The 8,713-nt window shown below is 41.6% G+C and overlaps 1 long non-coding RNA gene across 1 annotated transcript; it reads left to right on the top strand.

Annotated features, from left to right (window-relative positions):
* The first annotated feature begins 3,406 nt into the window (after nucleotides 1-3,406).
* LOC125525696 lies at nucleotides 3,407-4,433 on the top strand. The gene is made up of 3 exons (XR_007291409.1): nucleotides 3,407-3,647; nucleotides 3,734-3,910; nucleotides 4,373-4,433. It is a non-coding gene; the product is annotated as an uncharacterized LOC125525696 (long non-coding RNA).
* Nucleotides 4,434-8,713: the final 4,280 nt, after the last annotated feature.

Here is an 8,713-nt window from a genome sequence, read left to right as displayed (position 1 = left end):
CGCCCAAGTTCATCACCTTAGGGAGCTCCAGTTTTGTTTGTGGAGAAGAAGGATGGGACCTTGAGGATGTGTGTTGATTATCATTCTCTGAATGAGGTAAGCATTAAGAATAAGTATCCTTTGCCTATGATAAATGATCTGTTTGACCAGTTGGAAGGAGCTACTGTGTTTTCTAAGATTGACCTTCGTTCTGGTTATCATCAATTGAAGATTCGTGAGCAAGATATTCCCAAAACTGCTTTTACCACGAGGTATGGGTTGTATGAATATATTGTTATGTCATTCGGATTGACTAACGCCCCTGCATACTTCATGAATATGATGAACAAGGTGTTTATGGAGTTCTTGGATAAATTTGTGGTTGTTTTCATTGATGATATATTGGTGTCCAAGAATAAGCAAGAGCATGAGGTGCATCTGCGTTTGGTAATGGAGAAACTGAGGGAACATCAGCTATATGCCAAGTTCAGCAAATGTGAGTTTTGGCTAGATGAGGTAGCATTCCTTGGACATGTTGTGTCAGGTAATGGAGTTGCAGTTGATCCATCTAAGGTTGCTGCAGTTACATAGTGGGAGACACCCACGACAGTTGGAGAGATTCACAGCTTTTTGGGCCTTGCAAGTTATTACAGGAGGTTTATTGAGAACTTTTCCAAGATTGCAAAGCCTATGACTGAATTATTGAAGAAGGAGAAGAAGTTTGTTTGGACTGATGAATGTGAAGCCAAATTTCAGGAATTGAAGCAGTGTTTGGTTACAGCAGGAGTTTTAACTCTGCCGGATATACATAAGGACTTCCAGGTATATTGTGATGCTTCTCGTCAAGAACTTGGCAGTGTTTTGATGCAGGAAGGTAAAGTTATGTCATATGCTTCATGTTAGCTTAAGAATCATGAGCATAATTATCCTACACATGATTTGGAGTTAGCCTCAGTTGTGCATGCATTGAAAACTTGGAGGCCATATCTTCTTGGTAATCATTGTGATATATTTACTGATCATAAGAGCTTGAAGTATATTTTTACTCAAAAGGATTTGAACCTCAGGCAGAGGAGATGGTTGGATCTTATTAAGGATTATGATTTGAATGTGCAGTATCATCCTGGCAAGGCTAATGTTGTTGCTGATGCATTGAGTCGTAGGAGCCATGCTAATGCAATTAATATTGATAATATGCCACCCGAGTTATGTGAACAGTTCAGGAATCTCAGGTTGGAGATGGTTCCTAAGGGATATTTAGCAACACTTCAGGTAAATCCTACTTTGCTTGATAGGATCAGAGAAGCTCAAAAGAATGATAAGGAGATTGCTGAGATAAAAGAGAATATGGTTAAAGGTAAGGCAGAAGGTTTCCATGAGGATGAACATGGATCCATATGGTTTAAGAAGCGTATTTGTGTACCTCAAGATGCAGATATCAGGAAGATGATTCTTCAGGAGGCGCATGATTCACCTTATTCTATTCACCCAGGTAATACTAAGATGTATTTGGATTTGAGGGAAAGATTTTGGTGGCCTAGCCTGAAGAGCAAAATTGCTGGTTATATTGTAACATGTGATGTGTGCCAGCGAGTTAAAGCAGAACATCAGAGGCCAACAGGTTTGTTACAACCATTGCCTATACCTGAATGAAAGTGGGATGATATTGGTATGGATTTCGTTATAGGTCTACCCAGGACTCGGTCAGGATATGATTCTATTTGGGTAGTTGTTGATCGTTTGAGTAAAGTCGCTCACTTCATCCCGGTAAAGACTACTTATACCAGTGCTCAGCTAGCAAAAATTTATATGTCTAAAATTGTTTGTCTGCATGGAGTTCCAAGGAAGGTAGTGTATGATAGAGGTACTCAGTTCAAATCCAAATTTTGGCGTCAGTTGCATGAATCCTTGGGCACCAGGCTAGAGTTCAGTACAGCTTTCCATACACAGAAAAATGGGCAGACAGAGAGGGTAAATCAGATTTTGGAGGATATGTTGAGAGCTTGTGCTTTGGACTATGGGTCCAGTTGGGATGATAATTTACCTTATGCAGAGTTCTCATATAATAGCAGTTACCAGGCTAGTCTGAAGATGGCACCATTTGAGGTATTGTATGGTAGGAAGTGCAGGACACCATTGATGTGGGATGAGGTTGGAGAGCATCAATTCTTTGGACTAGACTTGATCAGAGATGCTGAGGAGAAGGTCAAGTTGATCCGTGACAGGCTGAAGATAGCACAGTCCAGGCAGAAGAGTTATGCTGATGCAAAATGTAAGGAGGTGACATATGAGGTAGGAAACCGTGCATACCTTAGAGTTTCACCACTTTGTGGAATTAAGAGGTTTGGAATCAAGGGTAAGTTAGCACCACGTTTTGTGGGGCCTTACAAGATCTTGGAGCGTAGAGGAGAGGTAGCTTATCAGCTGGAGTTGCCAGAATCCTTGTCAGGAGTTCATAATGTGTTTCATGTATCTCAGTTGAAGAAGTGCCATGCAGAGATGATGGATGTTCCATTGAGGGACACAGTGCCACTTGAGGCAATTCAGTTGGAGAGTGATTTGACATATGAGGAGAAGCCTGTTAAGATTCTGAAGACAGCACAGAGAGTTACTCGCACCAAGACAATCAAGTTATGCAAGGTTCAGTGGGATCATCACACAGAGGAGGAAGCTACCTGGGAACGAGAGGAAGATCTCAAGCAGGATCACCCACACCTATTTGCTAGCGAGCCCGAATCTCGAGGGCGAGATTCATCTTAAGGGGGGTAGGTTTGTAACATCCCAATTTTCCTAAATTAGGATGTTAATAGATCATTCATATGCATATCGTATTTTCCATGCATTATTTGCTCTTCTGCAATATTCTTTTCATTATGCAACAAAAAGGCAATTTATTTGGACTGGAGATAACGTGACTTCTCCCATATTGTAAAAATGTTCATAATGTGCAGAATATTATTTCCAGTTCATCTGATATGTTCTGGTAATTTTTGCAATCTTCAAAGTATTTTATTTGTGGTTTTTATTGGTGTTTGAGTGACCTATTGCATCAAAAGGATTTTACAAAATTGCATTAGTATTGGAACTAGTGTTCCTGTAGTTTATAGCTATAGGGCTATTTTTTACTGTGTGTCTAGGTTTTTTTATTTATATTTTATATTGTGTATGTTATTTTATTTATTTTGTTTTACTGCTGTTGTTTCTGTTTAAAAAAAAGAGAAGCAGCGAAGCATAGCGCCGCAGCGCGGCCCAGCAGCGTGGCCCATCAACCGCGCGCATCCGAGGACCACCTAGCTCTCGCACAGCCCCGCACTCCTCACATCGCCTGCCGCCTCCAGCCTGAGCCGCTGACAGCGGGACCGCCCGTGCCCGACCCGCATCCGAACCGCGCCCGAAACCCGCATCGCCCGCACCGCACCCTGTTCGTCCTTCACCGAGCCGGACGCGCCGCCGCGCGCACGCACGCACCAGGGAGCTTGAGTCCGAGCTCAATCCATCGCGCCAAGCCACCCCGTGGACCCCTGGGAAACCGCACGCGAGCCAAGACCCCGGAAAACCCTACCGCAGCCTTTCTGATCCCTTCCGTCGTCCGTGCGTCTCTACAGGGCGATTCAGATCTCGCCGTGGAGCTCGAGCCACCGTCGTCTTCTCCGCTCGTTTCAGTCACCGTAAGAGCACGCCCAGCCGCTCCACTTGTTCCCCTCGGAACCCCACTCGAATCCGCACTCGTTTGACCAATCGGGGTGACCTGCAGATCGCCGAGCCGAAGCACCAGAGCACGCAGGAGTTCGCGCCGTCGCCGTTTAACCTCACCATCCCAACCACCGACGAATGCCGCATCCGTCCGTCCCCTCACCTTCGCCGGAGCACCACCGGAGAGCCGCCGCCGCCTACGCCCGACGCTGCCGCCGCCGTTTTCTCCATTTTGCTGGTGAGCATGCGCGCATGCAATCTTGCAGCCAATCATGCATTGACACTTGGCACCGCTACAGTAAACGCCACAATGTTTCCAGAACAGAGTTTTCTTTTTGTTCTTTTTCAGTTTTCAACTCTAACTTCAACTAGCTATATCTTTTAGTATATATGCCCAATTTAGATAATTCTTTTTCCTATGATCTCACAAAAGCCAGCACTTTATGTCAGTACCGACTTTGCACATGTTTGCACTTTTCAAATTTGAATTCATTTGAATTTGAATTAAACCTTCCGGAGGCCGTATCTTTCAAACCGTTTATCGGAATCGAGTGATTCTTTTTCCGTTGTGACCATAGTGCATTTTAGGTGTTGTTATGCTGCTGTTTTGAGTTTCAAAAATGGTTTTCTTGCTGTTGGTTTTGTTTTGGTTCTATTCGTGTTCCGGTGATTGATTTGTTGAATTGTGTGAAACGTGTAGATTGTCCGGAGTGTGACGCGAGCTATTGTCAGGAGTGTGACTTTCTGAACCAGAACCAAGGCAAGTTACACCTTGATCATCCTTTACCTATTGTTTTCTATGCATGTAGTTATATAACGCCTTGAATATATGCATGTATAGGATTATTATATTATTTTGCTATATTGTTGAGCTATCTCCCGTCATTGCAGATCGTGGTAGTTGTAGTTTTGCTATGCTTTGTAGACGGGGTTGGTTCATGTATTAATTGAGCTTATGTGAGGATTATATATATAATAATTTGAGTAGTAACTCAGGATTTAATTCACCTCGGGGCGGAAGTGGTATTGCTAGGGTGGTTTCAAGAACATCATGGTTTATACCCTCTGAATGTAAGTGGACGGCCACCCAGGCTCAAAAAGATCAGACAGACTTAGTGACTAGTAGCTTCCATGTGCGACCACTGGCTAAATGGGCTCTGGCTTAGTTGATCAGTTGTGGGACCCTTACCCGGATGTGCCGGCAGATGTAAATATAATAGTTGGGATGGGCCTCCTGTTGGGACTAGGGGACTGCTTCTGAAAGACTTCATCTCAATCTTCGGGTTGGGTCCAGTGGGTAAAGCGTACTAAACTCTACAGAGTATTAAAAAAACTAATCACGATTAGCCGTGCCCCCGGTTATGGGTAACTTTGAGCTACTATGCCATTACAGTTGTTGGATGATCTTGACAGATGTGACACTTAATAATATTTGTGGGCAACTTAATAAAAGGGTAGGTTGGAGTTGATTTTTTGCCAACTCAACCTTGTGTATTTAATTGCAGTAATAAAAGAACTAAATAAAAATTTGACTATTAGGTAGTTATGAGGACAAAATCAGCTTTCTGCAAAAATAAACCCTCAAGCCTTCCTTTTGATATTCTATGCATATACATCTAGGTCTGCTTTATTATTACTCCTGTGTAACTTGCCAATACATTGCCAATACATTCCAAGTATTGACCTATATGGATGCAACGTCTCATGTTGCAGGATATTCAGATGAAGAGTAAGGTACTGTTAGGGTCGCGAGTCTGCACTCAGCATCGCCAGTGGGCTATGATGGGACTGATCGTTATTTTCTGCTACTTTCCACTGTTTGATTGAATAAAGCTAGCCAAGTGCTATGCAGATTGTTTTATTTTATATATTCTAGATCATACGATGTAATAAATGACGCACTTGCTATTCTGGTATTCATCTATACTGTGTGTGCTAGCGAGCTTGATCCAGGGACTAGCACGGTAAGAACAGAGACTCAAATCCTTTGAGGTTTGGTCGTTACATCTACTTGATTTTTCATCTTCAATTGAATTACATAATGGGGTCACAGCGGCAATGGATGGTGTTTGAATTGCTAGACCTTTTATCTGGAGTGAACATGCAACTATATGTGTGTCATAAAAGAATTGGAATTATTCAGAGTTTGTTTGAACATTTTATACATCAAATTGGTTTTCTACCCATTTCAGGTTCACAATTCAAAATTAAACTAGATGCACATGCTTCGGGGCACCAACATGGGTTGTAAAATCATATATGTGTCCATGGGTTTATGCTTATCTCCCATGCAAGAAATGGGGATGAAATTCGAACACCACGGCACCGTGGCTCTCCGGCAAACATCCATGTACTTCCTTTTGTAATTCTAGTAAATCCAAAATTCGTCCGAAATTCATGAAACTTGGCATGCTATCATGAAGCAGCATCAACATGTCGTGGTAATTTTTTTGTCCCATTAGGGGCATGTTTGGGTATAAGCTTCTCATAGACCGGAGCTTCTCATACAACAAGTGCGATGGTTTCGGTAGGGAACGTTTCACCTTTTTGGATGAAACGATATCCGTTGCCTCTTCTCGATTTCAATTTTTTTTCCTAGTGTCAACATAGAACAACAGGAGTGTTGTGTCAATTTTTGGGATTTTTCAGGGTTCACTCGGACATTTTTATACATTAACTGAGTTTCTGTGGATTCATTTGCATAATTCAAATTTGAACTACAAACACATGCTCTAATGCATATAAATTAGTTGAAAAATTCAAATCTGTGTCCTTGGTTGCCTGGTTAGGTCCCATGCAAGAAATTGGAATGAATGTCAAACACCCTGCCACCGTCACTTGGCCGCAAACATTGAGATACCTGGTTTTTAAATTCTAGTAAATCCAAAACTCGTCTGAAATTCATGAAACTTGGCATGCTATCATGGAGCGGCATCAACATGTTGTGGTTAATTTTTTATCCCATTTGGGGCAGGTTTGGGTATATGTTTCTCCCAAACCAGAGCTTCTCACAAGAAGCATGATGGTTTGGGTAGGGAACGTCCCACCTTTGGGGATGAAACGATATCCATTGCCTCTTATTGCTTCCAAAATTTTTCTCATGTCAACATAGCACAACAGGATTCTTGTGTCAATTGTTGTGATTTTCCGGGGTTCGTTTGGACATTTTTATGCATTAACTGAGTTTTCAATGCATTTATGTGCATAATTCAAATTTGAACTACACACACATGCTCTAGTGCATATAAATTGGTTAAAAAACCAAATATGTGTCCTTGGGTACATGCTTAGGCCCCATGCAAGAAATAGGAATGAATTTCAAACACCAGGGCACCGTTGATTGTCGGCAAAACATTGAGATGGCTGGTTTTTAAATTCTAGTAAATCCAAAACTCGTATGAAATTCATGAAACTTGACATGCTATCATGGAGCGGCATCAACATGCCGTGGTAAAAAATTTGTCCCATTTGGGGCAGGTTTGGGTATATGCTTCTCACAAACCAGAGCTTGTCACAACAAGCATGATGGTTTCGGTAGGGAACGTCCCACCTTTGGGGATGAAACGATATCCATTGCCTCTTATTACTTCCAAAAAATTTCTTGTGTCAACATAGAACAACAGGAGTGTTGTGTCATTTTTTTTGATTTTTTGGGGTTCATTTGGACATTTTTATGCATGAACTGAGTTTTCAAAGCATTTATGTGCATAATTCAAATTTGAACTACATTCATATGCTCCAGTGCATATAAAATTGTTGAAAAATCAAATACCTTGGGTGCATGCTTAGGTCCCATGCAAGAAATGGGAATGAATTTCAAACACCAGGGCACCCTTGATTGCCAGCAAAACATTGAGATGACTGGTTTTTAAATTCTAGTAAATCCAAAACTGGTCTGAAATTCATGAAACGTGGCATGCTATCATGGAGCGGCATCAACATGTCGTGGTAAAGTTTTTGTCCCATTTGGGGCAGGTTGGGTATATGCTTCTCACAAACCAGAGCTTCTCAGAACAAGCATGATAGTTTGGGTTGGGAACGTCCCACCTTTGGGGACGAAACGATATCCATTGCCTCTTATTTTTTCCAATTTTTTTCTCGTATCAACATAGAATAACAGGAGTGTTGTGTCAATTTTTGTGATTTTTCGGGGTTGGTTTGGACATGTTTATGCATTAACTGAGTTTTCAATGCATTTATGTGCATAATTCAAATTTGAACTACATGCACATGCTCCAATGCATATAAATTGGTTGAAAAATCAAATTTGTGTCCTTGGGTGCATTCTTAGGTCCCATGCAAGAAATGGGAATGAATTTCAAACACCATGGCACCATTGATTGCTGACAAAACATTGAGATGCCTAGTTTTTAAATCCTAGTAAATCCAAAACTCGTCTAAAATTCATGAAACTTGGCATGCTTTCATGGAGCGGCATCAACATGTCGTGGTAAATTTTTTGTCCCGTTTGGGGCAGGTTTGTGTATATGCTTCTCACAAACCAGAGCTTCTCACAACAAGCATGATGGTTTCGGTAGGGAACGTCCCACCTTTGGGGACGAAATGATATCCATTGCCTCTTATTGCTTCCAAAAAATTTCTCGTGTCAACATAGAACAATAGGAGTGTTGTGTCATTTTTTGTGATTTTTGGGGTTCGTTTGGACATTTTTTTTGCATTAACTGAGTTTTCAATGCATTTATGTGCATAATTCAAATTTGAACTACATGCACATGCTCCAGTGCATATAAATTGGTTGAAAAATCATATCTGTGTCCTTGGGTGCATGCTTAGGTCCCATGCAAGAAATCAGAATGAATTTCAAACACCAGGGCACCGTTGATTGCCGGCAAAACATTGAGATGCCTGGTTTTTAAATTCTAGTAAATCCAAAACTCGTCTGAAATTCATGAAACTTGGCATGCTATCATGGAATGGCACCTGACATGATGTGGTATTTTTCGTGTCCATTTGGAGAGAAGGCGCACTCGAATAATGACAGCCAACAAAGGCATTTTGAAAAAATAGCTGCAACTTTAAT

This window comes from Triticum urartu, chromosome 1 (genome assembly GCF_003073215.2).
Source record: "Triticum urartu cultivar G1812 chromosome 1, Tu2.1, whole genome shotgun sequence".
Lineage (NCBI taxonomy): Eukaryota > Viridiplantae > Streptophyta > Magnoliopsida > Poales > Poaceae > Triticum > Triticum urartu.
This window is presented reverse-complemented; position numbering and strand designations above follow the sequence as displayed.